The sequence below is a fragment of the Magnolia sinica genome, unplaced genomic scaffold (genome assembly GCF_029962835.1).
Source record: "Magnolia sinica isolate HGM2019 unplaced genomic scaffold, MsV1 ctg349, whole genome shotgun sequence".
NCBI lineage: Eukaryota > Viridiplantae > Streptophyta > Magnoliopsida > Magnoliales > Magnoliaceae > Magnolia > Magnolia sinica.
In genome coordinates this window covers 7,821-19,072 of record NW_026682815.1, presented here as the reverse complement: position 1 = coordinate 19,072, position 11,252 = coordinate 7,821, and the positions used below count along the sequence as shown (strand labels likewise).

The 11,252-nt window shown below is 41.2% G+C and overlaps 2 non-coding genes across 2 annotated transcripts; both read right to left on the bottom strand.

Moving 5' to 3' along the window:
• Nucleotides 1-1,058: 1,058 nt before the first annotated feature.
• Nucleotides 1,059-1,165, bottom strand: LOC131236285 (small nucleolar RNA R71). Its single transcript, XR_009166658.1, has one exon. It is a non-coding gene; the product is annotated as a small nucleolar RNA R71 (small nucleolar RNA).
• A 9,650-nt stretch (nt 1,166-10,815) lies between these two features.
• Nucleotides 10,816-10,922, bottom strand: LOC131236284 (small nucleolar RNA R71). Its single transcript, XR_009166657.1, has one exon. It is a non-coding gene; the product is annotated as a small nucleolar RNA R71 (small nucleolar RNA).
• Nucleotides 10,923-11,252: the final 330 nt, after the last annotated feature.

Here is an 11,252-nt window from a genome sequence, read left to right as displayed (position 1 = left end):
GAAATAGGTTATTTTTAGAATTTAGGTTATTTAGAAATTGACTTTCTATTTTGGTTCTATTAACTTTCTAATTCTAACACTTTTTGAATCTAACTCTGTTTTTTAATTTATTTTTAGGATTTTTGTCTAGAAACTAACCTTCCTATTTTGTAGGCCTTTAAGATAGAAATCTCTATTTTGGTACACTCCTTCCATACTCTCTATTTTTCAATTTTCTTGTAGTAATTTACTTTTTAGTTTAGGCTTTCTTAGTTTACTTTAGAAATTTCCGTTTTTCTTTAAAGAATAATTTCTTTTAGAAATTAATTTACTGTTATTTTTCTTTTAAAGTATCATTTCTCTCCTTTATAGAATCTAACTTATTTTTGTTTTATTTTGCAGGTCCTTAACTTAGGAGCTTCAATTTGGTAATTCCTTTCCAATTTTCCCTCTCTTCCGTTTTAGATTTTCTTTTATCCATCTTTAGGATTAGGCTTTGAATTGAGGGCTGCGAGTGTTTCATGCCCAAGTGGGCCCGTGACAACACACGACGTCTCTTGACTGAAGGAGGATTAGTTGAGGGGTTGACTATCCATCGCAGGATTAGACACCGCTCGAAATCCCCTGAGTTAACTGAGGTCATGGCTGAAGACCAACCTCCTCTACTTCCACCCAGGGTGGAGGATACCCAAGATGAGAATGAGGTGCAACAGGCACCCCCGCCTCGTACTTTACGAGATTTTCTACAACCGGCGGGAGTGAGTACGCCCTCATGCATGATTTTTCCTGAAAACATAGGACAAATGGACATCAAGCCAGGAGTTATCCAACTCCTTCCCAAATTCCATGGACTTGAATCAGAGAGTCCATATTTGCATTTGAAAGAGTTCGATGAAATTATAGCTACATTATGTTTTCCTAATGTATCTGAGGATACAATTAGGCTGAAACTCTTTCCTTTTTCCTTAAAAGAGAAAGCTAAGACGTGGTTACATTCACTACGTCCTAGATCCATTGGCACATGGAACGACATGCAGAGGGAATTCATAAAAAAATTCTTCCCACATCATAAAACGATTACCCTCAGAAAAGCGATCATGAACTTTGCCCAAAAGGAAGATGAAACATTCTTTCAATGTTGGGAAAGGTTCAAAGATTTGGTCAGTTCGTGCCCACAACACGGATTTGAAACGTGGCGCATTACAAATTTTTTCTATGATGGACTGACATCTTCCATGCGCCAAATGGTCGAGACAATGTGTAATGGAGAGTTCATTAATAAAGACATCGACGAGGTATGGGACTACCTCGATAGTTTGGCTGAAAAAACACAATCTTGGGACTATTACCCAAAGTCGAACACCACGTCTAGGCCAACTCAATCAAAGGAGAAAGGTGGATTATATCTCTTGAAAGAAGAGGATGATCTCAAGTGTAAAGTGACTACGCTCATAAGGAAAGTTGAGGCCATGGAAGGAAAGAAGGATAAGGTCAATGAAGTTGTTTGCGGCATCTGTGATTGCAACATTCACACAACTGAAAACTGTCCTACAATACCTGCCTTTCGAGGAGTGTTGAATGAACAAGCCAATGCCGTAAATAACTATCAAAGACCTTTTACTGGACCTAACTCTAACACATACAATCCTGGCTGGAAAAATCATCCAAACTTCAGTTGGAGAAATGGACAAACGGCGACTCCTCCAGGTTTCTTCAATCAAAATCCAAATCAAGTGAAACCTCAAGAGGAACCGGTTCAAAATCCCATACAAGAGCTAGCTCAGGCAATGCGGGGAATCACAGATTTTATGCAAAGGATAGATTCTCGTATGACGGTTATAGAAAAGGGGATGCTTCCTGCACAACCTATCCCCAATCCTAAACCGCAATACGAGAATAATGATCCCAGCTCTTCAAATCAGATGGGGCATGCTAAATCCATCACCACTCTTAGGAGTGGGAAGATCATTGATAAAACTCTTCCGGTTAGGCCCGAAAAGCCTCAAGAACCAAAAGAGGACAACAATGATGGATCCAGTGATGCCCCACAAAAAGTGGAACCGGAACTTCTAGAGAAGCCAGTTGCTCCATTCCCCCAACGGTTGGTTTCACCAAAACCTCTCTCTAACTCTCAGGATATTCTAGAGGTGTTGAAACAGGTGAAAGTCAACATTCCTCTGCTTGATGTCGTTAAACAGATACCTTCATATGCCAAATTCCTAAAAGACTTGTGCACGACCAAGCGACGGAAAATTATTCAAAAGAAAATCTTCTTGACTGAGAAAGTGAGTGCCATCCTGAAGCAAGACGTGCCGCAGAAATTCAAGGATCCCGGTAGCCCAACCATATCATGTGTAATCGGGAACCATCGAATTGATCACGCACTTCTTGACTTAGGAGCGAGCGTCAATTTGATTCCCTACTCGGTATACAAACAGTTAGGTTTGGGTGAATTAAAACCCACCCCAACCACACTACAACTTGCTGATCGCTCTGTTCGTGTACCAAGAGGGATAATTGAGGATGTGTTGGTCCAAGTTGATAGATTTTACTACCCTGTAGACTTTATCATCCTGGACACTGAACCCATCAATAACATGAGCACTCGATTCCTGTCATTCTTGGTCGCCCATTCCTTGCCACATCAAATGCAATTATCAATTGCGGGAATGGTATCATGACTATGTCTTTTGGAAATTTGACATTCGAGTCAAACATTTTTTTCAATAACGGCAAGAATTCGAGGATGATGACGATTTTCACGATATTAACATGATTGACTCTTTCGTGGAAGATATGACACCTCCGACCTTATCCTCCGACCATCTAGAGACGTGCCCTGGCCCACTCCCATGATTTTGATGATGACATGATTAGGGAGACGTGCGCCTTGCTTGATCGCACCGGTACTTGAAGTTAACCGATGGAGGCCACAATTTGAAGAATTACCACAAACCGATGTAGTGCCTCTACCGTCTAACCTCAAGCCGCCGAAGCTTGACCTAAAACCTTTGCCCTCGATTTGAAATATGCCTATTTAGGTCAAGATGAGACATACCCGGTGGTGATCTCTGCCCATCTGGAGAAAGAACAAGAGAGTATGCTTATATCTACTCTCATTGAGCATAAAGGAGCCCTAGGATGGACGATAGCGGACCTCAAGGGAATCGACCCTTCGATTTGTACTCACCGCATATATCTTGAGGATAATGCAAAAACCGCTCGGCAACCACAACGTAGACTAAATCCAAATATGAAGGAAGTGGTTAAAGCCGAGGTTCTTAAACTATTGGATGTGGGTATTATATACCCTATATCTGATAGTCAATGGGTGAGTCCAACTCAAGTGGTCCCTAAGAAGTCCGGAATCACCATCGTAGCCAATGCTAATAATGAACTCGTGCCAACTAGAGTCACTACTGGTTGGAGAATGTGCATTGACTACAGGAAGTTGAATACCGTCACGAGGAAAGACCACTTTCCCTTACCATTCATTGATCAGATCCTGGAAAGGTTAGCTGGTCATTCCTATTATAGTTTTCTTGACGGGTATTCGGGCTACAACCAGATAGAGATAGCCCCTGAAGACCAGGAAAAGACCACATTTACATGTCCCTACGGCACCTTTGCCTATCGAAGGATGCCATTCGGACTATGTAATGCCCCTGCCACCTTTCAGCGATGTATGCTTAGTATTTTTTCTGACATGGTGGGGCAATATCTAGAGGTCTTCATGGACGACTTCTCTGTTTATGGTCCATCTTTCAGCAAGTGCTTGGAAAGTCTTAAATGTGTGCTGAAAAGATGTGAAGAAAAGAACCTGGTACTTAATTGGGAGAAGTGCCATTTCATGGTTCAGAAGGGAATTGTCCTTGGGCATATCATCTCGTCCAAAGGAATCGAGGTAGATAAGGCAAAAATCGATCTTATCTCTAACCTACCTCCACCCAAGAACATCAGAGACGTGCGATCTTTCTTAGGCCACGCAGGATTTTACAGGAGATTCATAAAGGACTTTAGTCTTCTCTCTCGCCCTTTATGTAATCTTCTTCAAAAGGATGCTCCGTACGAGTGGACTGAGCAGTGCCAGGAAGCTTTCACCAAGCTTAAAGGCACGTTAACCACTGCACCTATCATGCAGCCACCCGACTGGAGCCTCCCTTTTGAACTTATGTGCGATGCTTCTGATTATGCTCTTGGGGCGGTCCTAGGCCAGAGAAAAGACAAGAAGCCCTACGTCATTCACTACGCAAGTAGGACTCTAAATCCTGCCCAAGTGAACTACTCGACTACGGAAAAGGAACTCTTAGCCGTAGTGTTCGCCTTGGACAAATTTAGGTCCTACCTGATCGGATCCAAGATCATTATCTATACAGATCATGCGGCACTGAAATATCTTCTTTCTAAGAATGATTCTAAGCCCCGCTTGATACGATGGATCCTTCTACTCCAAGAATTTGATTTGGAAATTAAAGATAAAAAGGGAGTAGAGAACGTAGTGGCTGATCACCTTTCTCGCCTTAATACCTCTGATTCCCTTGAGGCGACCCATATCAATGACATGTTCCCTGATGAACAGCTGTTCAGAGTCTCCCATTCACCTTGGTTTGCTGATATTGCTAATTATCTTGCTACAGGTGCCATACCAACACAGTGGACTGCGCAAGATAAGAAGAAATTTTTCACCGAGGTGCGCAACTTTTTCTGGGATGATCCTTATTTATTTAAATATTGCCCAGACCAAATTCTAAGGAGATGTGTACCAGACGATGAGCATCAGAGCATCATCTCCTTCTGTCACTCAGAGGCCTGTGGTGGTCACTTTTCTGCTAAAAAGACCACGGCCAAGATTCTGCAGTGTGGCTTTTACTGGCCCACTATGTTTAGGGACACTCATGAGTTTTGCAAAGCTTGTGAGCGCTGTCAGAAATTGGGAGCATTGTCCCGGCGAAATATGATGCCTTTGAATCCCATTCTTATCATTGAAGCATTTGATTGCTGGGGCATCGATTTCATGGGACCATTCCCCCAATCGTTTGGAAATCTGTATATTTTGCTCGCCGTGGATTATGTCACTAAATGGGTCGAAGCGATTCCGTGTCGAAAGAATGACCATCGCACGGTCATTAAATTCTTAAAAGAAAACATCCTTTCTCGATTCGGGACGCCTCGAGCCATCATTAGTGATGGGGGCTCACACTTTTGTAATAGACCATTCGAGAGCTTAATGAAGAAATACGGTATCTCTCATAAAGTGAGCACCCCATACCATCCGCAGACAAGTGGACAAGCTGAGATTTCCAATAGGGAGATTAAACACATTTTGGAGAAAACGGTTAACCCAGATCGTAAGGATTGGTCAATCCGATTGACCGATGCCTTATGGGCATACCGTACTGCATTTAAAACTCCTATTGGAATGTCTCCCTTTAGACTTGTCTATGGGAAGGCTTGTCACTTGCCTGTGGAGCTGGAACATAAAGCGTACTGGGCGATCAAAAATCTTAATTTCAATCTGGACAACGCTGGCTCGCTACGCAAACTTCAATTAAATGAACTTGAAGAAATCCGGAACGATGCGTACGTTAATGCGAGAATTTACAAGGACAAGATGAAAGCATTCCATGACCAACACATTTTGCGAAAATCATTCACGCCTGGTCAGAAGGTCCTTTTGTATAATTCTCGATTACATCTCTTTCCGGGTAAGCTTCGATCTCGTTGGACCGGCCCTTACATTGTTGTTACTGCTTATCCTCATGGGGCCGTCGAGATAAGAGATCCCGACAATGGCAAGGAGTTTAAAGTAAATGGACATCGTTTAAAGCCATTTGTCGAGAAATTTGATTCAGAGGACATGTCTATGCCTCTGACTGATCCTGTTTACCAGGACTGATCTCCTAGCCCGATGGAGGTATAGGTAGGTTTATCGCTTTCATAGGATTATGGTAGTTGCTTTTGTCTGGCTGAAGACGGTAAACTTAGCGCTCCTGGGAGGCAACCCAGCTTTTCAACTTATTTCATTTTCCTAGCAAGTTCAATGTTTGTGGGTAACATTACTGCAAACCCTCACGAGACTACAACTCGTCCACTAGGGGTAACCTAGGGGTTTAAAGGCTTGTTGCATGCGCTAAATGCAATCGAGAGCACCTGCGAAAGTGGTATAGGTAGGATTTTATTTTTGTTAGTTCTGTGTCACTTTCTCTCTCGTGCTGACCGGATTCTATGCTGCGATCTCTTGGAAAGTCTCTCACGATTCATCATCCAGGTACTATCTTCCCATCACTCCTCTTATATTTCTGTTGTCTCATGTGTATTGCATGTTTATTTCATTTACATTGAGGACAATGTAGATTTTTTGGTTGGGGGTGGGAGATTAGGTTTCCTAATCAGTGTTTTCTTGGTCTTGAGCAAACGTTGTGAAATTTTTTTATTTTTCAGGATTTCTAATGAAGTCGAAGTGATTTTGACAGGCCATCTAGGGCATTTAGAATTTCAAGATGCGTGATGTTGGTACTTCATGACTCTTGGATTCAATCATCTATTAAATTTCACAACTAAGTTTGAATTGTTAAATCCAGTATTAGAATTGTAAACATTGATTGAGTCATGAATTCCCAGGACACATCTCGCTTGCATATTAAGGTTTCAGTTCGATATTAAAGGACTAACTTGGTAATCACTAAACATGAAAGAAACCCACTTGAATCGAATGGATTGGGCGAACAGTCTTTACCATAGGTTTGCTCCCTATATGTGAGGATTCGATTCCCCATGAATGATATGTGAAAAAGTTGGGTGTACAGTCTTTACCTTAGGTTTGCTCCCTGTAGGTGAGGATCTGATCCCTCTTCTTAACATTAATTCTAATGAGAAAATCAAAAAAAAAAATAAAAAAATTTAAAGAATAAAAAGATAAGGTGTAAGCCAAGTTGGGTTATCATGATTTCTCTTCTTTGTTACCAATGATATTCTTAAATATCAAGGTAAATCTTAATGTTGACAAGTCGAGATTGGACTATACATCCATGGAATTCAATATTTAGAATTATACTAATTGATGGACTAATATATTTGAACTTGATTATGAAGTTTACCGTGAGCTTGATTTCAGGAAAAAGTAATGCCAACATTCATGAATCTTAGAATTCGAGTATCTAAACTATTTTTCATAAATCCCTTGAGTTGTAGAAATTATTCTGTAATTCTCAATTTATTTTTCGCATACTTTGCTCGGGACTAGCAAAATGCTGGTTGGGGGTTGTGTTGAGGATCAAATATTGCATATCAGACCCATTTATTACATAGATTTACACACATGATACCGCTTAATGGCCTGATTTAATTGTATTTGTAATGCAGGGTGTGTTTAAGAGCCTGGACTGAAAAAAGGTGGTAAATGCATGGATTTAACACTCTGAGGACACCCAAGGCAGGGGACGGACTCCAGGAGACGAAGATCGATGGAATTATGCATCAAGGATCCGAGGAAAGCAGGCCATTTACATTAAAGAGGCCCGAAATTGGTGAAAAATGAAAGATCACATAGTTCTTGCCATCTGATTGGCTCAAAACTTCATACTTGGCCTGAGGGCCATGAATTAACCGTACACGTAAATTTTCATCCATTGGATCACTGTAGAAGGGGCCCAACGGACAGATCAGCCCCTTTAATCATTATGTGGGCCCCGCCTGATATCTGGATATACTCCAATTTTGGTCTCAACGCCTTAAACTACGTGTCAAAACAGATGGATGGAGCAGATTTCTTACAAACATCACCAGTGGACCCACGCATGCAGTGCACGTGCAAGGTGCACAAGTACACCGGACGAGTATAAACATTAAGGAAGTCGGTCAGCAGGCGCTGACCGACTCAAAACTCGGATTTTTTTTATTTTTACGCAGCAACGGACGCTGGCCGACCGTTTTTGACTAGTGGGCCCCACCCATCATCCCTATGGAAGATCTGAACCGTCCAATGCATTCGGAATGGGGGTTTAACCCACGCCTAGGTCTCCTTTTAGGCATCATGAAAACTTCCTCACTTTTTTAGTTATTAAACACAGGATGGACGGTGACTTGAAAGATAACGTGGGCCACATAGGATTTGGTCCAAAAATAGTGCTTCCCACCTGGTTTTTCGAGTAGAACGCAGTGGACAGATCGGATTTTCCAAAAAGTCAGTGAAATGGGGCCCACCATCGTCACAGCGTCAATGACGCTACCCTGTTTTCGCAGCCGGACGCCGTCCGACTTTCACGGCGAGTTGTACGCCCTTAGGGGCGGTCGGACGGCTGATCTGAACCATTCATCATGTAGGTGGGCCAAGAATCTCCCAGGGGACGCTGTCCTTTTGGAAAGAAGAAAAAAAATAAGAAGAAAGGAGATGCGGAATTCCGGACTGCGTGAGAACTTTCGCAGCAAAGGGACGCATTCCAGGCTCCGGAAGGACTGTTTCCGCAGTCTACTCCCGGTGGGACTCCACAGCATCGGAAGAAGGGGGGCTGGCCATCTTTAAAAGGAAGGAAAAGAGGAAGGAAGAGGCATCCACGGTGAGAGAGAGAGAGAGAGAACGGCTGGGGGAAACAGGCAGTTTTTCTGCTGCTGCTGTGCGTGGTTGGGAAAAGGGCTGGAAGAGTGAAGACAGGAGGGGCTGCACGTCAAGGAAGGCGACGTGGGAGGCAAAGACGTTGGCTGCTGGGATTGAGAGAGACGGGACGGCTGGAACGGGAGGAAAAGCTGGGTTTTCTCTTTCTTCCCTTCTTATTCTTTTCTTTTCCTTTATTTTATTTTATTTTATTTAACCAACCCATCCATGTGTAGCTAATCCTCTTAGCTAGGGCTAAGAGGTGAAGCTTGTAGCGTGATGGGAAGATTTTGTTGCCTTTAATTCTATTTTAAACTGAATAGATTTGGTATTGGGTTGATTTGATGGGAATATTTTTTTTTTCTTTAATGGCATGTTGTGACTGAAATTACAATGGGCTTGCAATGGCTTTGAATATTCCTCTCCCCTTTTAATGTTTATGACGTCAGGAAGCCCTGTTGTTCACCATCGTCTCATGGGCATGGTAGGATGACAGTACCTTCCTGATCTTCATACATTGTTAATTGGTTGGTAATTAGTTTAATTCTATTGTTTACTCTGTCTCCTGGGCATGGTTTGGTGATGGAATCCATTCTAATTCATACACCTTTCATCTCTTGAAACCTATATCAATGGCAGTTCAGTAAATTTCCATAATTTGTGATACTGGCATAAGATCTCCCTAATCTCAACAAGTGGATCCTCTGAATCCCTAGTTTCCTTTCTCTGAATTCCTTAAAGTTTTAGATAATTATTCCATAATTATTTTTTAAAATTCTACTTTGTTTAGATCGCATCTTAGTCTATTTCTAGTTCTACTTGGTTTCAGATAACGTACAGGTATCAGTCCCTGTGGATTCGACCTCGGTCTTACCGAGTTTATTACTACATCACAACCCTGCACTTGGGGTGTGAACAAGTTTTTGGCGCCGTTGCCGGGGACTGATAGTTACGATTTTCTGAAATTAATTAGTTTTAGAATTAGGATAAGATTAGGATTTTATTAACTTTAGTTTTAGATTTTTATTTCTATTTGACTTTTAGAACTAACTTGTTTCCTGTTTTGTAGGATCCTGACATAAAATCTCTAAATTGGTAATTCTTTCCTAAATTCTCTACTTTTTCTTTTTATAGAATTAGGGTTTAGATTTTAGAAACTTTCTAATTCTAGTATCCTCTGTTCTGTAGGAAATAGTTTATTTTTAGAATTTAGGTTATTTAGAAATTGACTTTCTATTTTGGTTCTATTAACTTTCTAATTCTAACACTTTTTGAATCTAACTCTGTTTTTTAATTTATTTTTAGGATTTTTGTCTAGAAACTAACCTTCCTATTTTGTAGGCCTTTAAGATAGAAATCTCTATTTTGGTACACTCCTTCCATACTCTCTATTTTTCAATTTTCTTGTAGTAATTTACTTTTTAGTTTAGGCTTTCTTAGTTTACTTTAGAAATTTCCGTTTTTCTTTAAAGAATAATTTCTTTTAGAAATTAATTTACTGTTATTTTTCTTTTAAAGTATCATTTCTCTCCTTTATAGAATCTAACTTATTTTTGTTTTATTTTGCAGGTCCTTAACTTAGGAGCTTCAATTTGGTAATTCCTTTCCAATTTTCCCTCTCTTCCGTTTTAGATTTTCTTTTATCCATCTTTAGGATTAGGCTTTGAATTGAGGGCTGCGAGTGTTTCATGCCCAAGTGGGCCCGTGACAACACACGACGTCTCTTGACTGAAGGAGGATTAGTTGAGGGGTTGACTATCCATCGCAGGATTAGACACCGCTCGAAATCCCCTGAGTTAACTGAGGTCATGGCTGAAGACCAACCTCCTCTACTTCCACCCAGGGTGGAGGATACCCAAGATGAGAATGAGGTGCAACAGGCACCCCCGCCTCGTACTTTACGAGATTTTCTACAACCGGCGGGAGTGAGTACGCCCTCATGCATGATTTTTCCTGAAAACACAGGACAAATGGACATCAAGCCAGGAGTTATCCAACTCCTTCCCAAATTCCATGGACTTGAATCAGAGAGTCCATATTTGCATTTGAAAGAGTTCGATGAAATTATAGCTACATTATGTTTTCCTAATGTATCTGAGGATACAATTAGGCTGAAACTCTTTCCTTTTTCCTTAAAAGAGAAAGCTAAGACGTGGTTACATTCACTGCGTCCTAGATCCATTGGCACATGGAACGACATGCAGAGGGAATTCATAAAAAAATTCTTCCCACATCATAAAACGATTACCCTCAGAAAAGCGATCATGAACTTTGCCCAAAAGGAAGATGAAACATTCTTTCAATGTTGGGAAAGGTTCAAAGATTTGGTCAGTTCATGCCCACAACACGGATTTGAAACGTGGCGCATTACAAATTTTTTCTATGATGGACTGACATCTTCCATGCGCCAAATGGTCGAGACAATGTGTAATGGAGAGTTCATTAATAAAGACATCGACGAGGTATGGGACTACCTCGATAGTTTGGCTGAAAAAACACAATCTTGGGACTATTACCCAAAGTCGAACACCACGTCTAGGCCAACTCAATCAAAGGAGAAAGGTGGATTATATCTCTTGAAAGAAGAGGATGATCTCAAGTGTAAAGTGACTACGCTCATAAGGAAAGTTGAGGCCATGGAAGGAAAGAAGGATAAGGTCAATGAAGTTGTTTGCGGCATCTG